Source organism: Dipodomys spectabilis, unplaced genomic scaffold (assembly GCF_019054845.1).
Source record: "Dipodomys spectabilis isolate Male_0828 unplaced genomic scaffold, ASM1905484v1 ptg000105l, whole genome shotgun sequence".
Taxonomy (NCBI): domain Eukaryota; kingdom Metazoa; phylum Chordata; class Mammalia; order Rodentia; family Heteromyidae; genus Dipodomys; species Dipodomys spectabilis.
The window spans coordinates 2,306,470-2,307,453 of NW_024870782.1; the positions used below are offsets into that span (position 1 = coordinate 2,306,470).

The 984-nt window shown below is 33.6% G+C and overlaps 1 non-coding gene across 1 annotated transcript; it reads right to left on the reverse strand.

The window, feature by feature from the left end:
• Positions 1 to 679: 679 nt before the first annotated feature.
• LOC122114065 lies at positions 680 to 783 on the reverse strand. The gene has a single exon (XR_006148520.1). It is a non-coding gene; the product is annotated as a U6 spliceosomal RNA (small nuclear RNA).
• Positions 784 to 984: the final 201 nt, after the last annotated feature.

The following is a 984-nucleotide window of genomic DNA, read 5'->3' on the forward strand; positions in this document are numbered from 1 at the left end:
GATGTAAGTGCACCAACTTCAAATACAGAGAAAACATGGGTTATGGCGTGGGGAGAAACATACAAAGAAACAAAAAAAACCGACATCACACATTATAAGTATGTTAGAAACAATAGCGAGAAACAAAAAACAACTTGTGTCCCTATCTTGGGGTTCAATTTCTTTAACATCATCTTATCTGGTTATATGCACATATCTTTTGAACTTTTCTGCTTATCCCAGACATATATTCATTATTGAAAATAAGGGAAATCATGGGATCTATGATTCTTTAGACTTGGCTTACTTCACTCAATAAATTTTTTTCCAAGTCTTTCTATTTCCTAAGAAATTGGGCAATGTCATTCTTTCTGATGGAGGCATAGAATTCCATTTTGTATATATACCACATTTTCTTGATCCATTCATCTAATGAGATCATCTGGGTTGGTTCCATATCTTAGCTATCGTAAATAATGTTACAATAACCATAGTAGTGCTGGTAGTTTTAGTATGGTCTTGTTTATGATCATTTGCGTAAATCCCCAAAAGTGGGATTACTGTGTCATAGAGGAGTTTTATGTGGAGTCTTTTGAGAAACCTGCATACTGCTTTCCAAAGTAGTTGAACAAGTTTACACTCCCACCAAGAATGCAGTACGATTCCCTGTGGCCACATACCTTTCAACATCTGTTGTTGTAAAAATATGGGCTCCATGGATTTGCATGTCATCCTCGTGCAGGGGGCATGCTAATCTTCTTTGTATCGTTCCAATGTTAGTGTATGTGATGCTAACTTGAGCACAGAACATTTTTTATATATCAAGTATAATTTTTTTTATTTTATTAAACTAGACAATTCAACAGAAAGTAAGTTAAAAAGAATTGTGAAATTTTAGAATCATGTATTTCTTTATAAGCACACATTGAAGAATAAAATCAAGATAGACATGCCAAAAACAAAATAATTCCAGAAATTTGTAGTTCAAGAGATGTGTAAGAGGAG